Below are 2,029 nucleotides of genomic sequence, written 5' to 3' on the forward strand. Positions count from 1 at the left end.
TTATAAATAGAATAAAAATGTTTTGAGACTAAAATGGATAAACTTTTATTTATTTAAACAATTGTGTAGATATTAAGATTATTTTACTAACATGGTTTCATTTGTAATTATTTTGGTAGAAAACACTGATATTTTTTGGAGACAGAAGTTCAAATTAGATCTTTTTTTACAAAATAGAGGCAGATCTCAGCTTTACTTTAACATGCCTCAACTTTATTAACCTAAATGTTTTAACATTTATAAATAATGTAGAACAGAAATTTGTACTTTCCGCTTTCATGAAATTCCTAGGATGTTTTACAAAAAATTAGTAATTTGTAATTATTTTAGTAGAAAACACTGATATTTTGTGGAGACAGAAGTTCAAATTAGGTTTTTTTTGGCAAAATAGAGGTGGATCTCAGTTTATTTTTTAACATACCTCAACTTTATTATCCTAAATGTTTTAACATTTTATAAATATTGCAGAACAAAAATTTTAGGCAAATTTGTACTTTTCGCTTTCAAGGAATCGTATTCCTATGTTGTTAAAAAAGAAATAAATAATGTAAATTCTTTTAACAGCAAAATATGTAATAATTTAAAAATAGTTAAAAAGTATGTATCGCTAAATCTGTGTTGTTTATATGTAAATGATGTCACATATTAAACCCTCAAAGCGCTTTCCTTCTGAAGAATAAAAAATTAAAAACTCTAGTTTCAAAAACTAAGATTAAAAATTAGTCCATTATATTATTAAAACATATAACATTGGGTTTCTGAATTGACTGACATTTCAATTTCTTTTCTATGTCATGCCACGCTACTAAAATTAGATCAGTTAATTAGGGCAATTTGAGGACTGATAGAAATGATCTCGGCAGAATAGCCTGCACGAAGCAGTTTTTTAAATGTTTCGGTTATAAAATTATACTAAGATTATCCTTGAGGATGTACGAATCGGCCGAAACGTTGGATTTATAAATAGAATAAAAATGTTTTGAGACTAAAATGGATAAACTTTTATTTATTTAAACAATTGTGTAGATATTAAGATTATTTTACTAACATTGTTTCATGCAACCAAATATTTTCCTATTCATAAAAATATTCCTAAAATAGCTTTTGTAAAATTTTCATGGAAATGCACCTTGAAAGATTTTAGTTGAAAAACATAAAATTCATATTGTAAACTATGTCGTATTAAGTATAAAACAATGTTATATTAAGCATATAATATTTTTTTTTTTAATTTGAATGGTTTCTGCCTGTTGCGTAGTTAGGTCGTTCAACCTAATAAATATCAAAACATTCGCGATAATACCATTTTGATAGAGCTATGACACACACAGTAGAATCTGCGGTGGGATAGGAGGGAGGTAGTAATGTATAATTAAAAGTAGAGGGGGTTAATTATCCTTACGCAACAAAATTCCAGGTTTTAGACATATTTTTCTTTGTTAGCTACGGCAAACTATTTTTTATTTTGTCGATTCTAAGGTGATATTCCTTCCTTATATATTTGTTTATAAAATTACATTTATTAGTGAATGACGATAAAAAAGAATTGTTCTAAATCAGTGTTGCCAAAGGAGGTATTTTTACCCGTTTTTCGGGTATTTTACACCTTAGTGGGTAATGGACGGAAATTGGGGATTTCAGGTAAAATCGCTTCAGGTTATATGTAAGTGTGCTAGTGCAGTGTCCCAATAGTCCTCTATTTTTTTTTTTTTGGTTTTATGTATATATATATGTGTGTGATTTTTATGAACATTTTTTTATGAAATGCTACTTTTTAAAAAATTATATCTCGGAAACTATTGAACTTAAATAGCTCTATTAGGGCTCATATTTTTGCAAATTTACTCAACTCTAAATGTTGTTTAATTAAAGATAAAGAGCTTCGAATGAATAATTAATTTATTTTAACGTTTTGAAACAGCCGCCATTTTCTATTCCCCCTACCTATACTTTGCATCAATCTCGACTAGTAATTATGCATAGTTTTCATTAAAGTAATAAAAAATTGGGGTGAAATAACTGCCTTTTT

Source organism: Halyomorpha halys, unplaced genomic scaffold (assembly GCF_000696795.3).
Source record: "Halyomorpha halys isolate HHAL.00 unplaced genomic scaffold, Hhal_1.1 Scaffold495.1, whole genome shotgun sequence".
Lineage (NCBI taxonomy): Eukaryota > Metazoa > Arthropoda > Insecta > Hemiptera > Pentatomidae > Halyomorpha > Halyomorpha halys.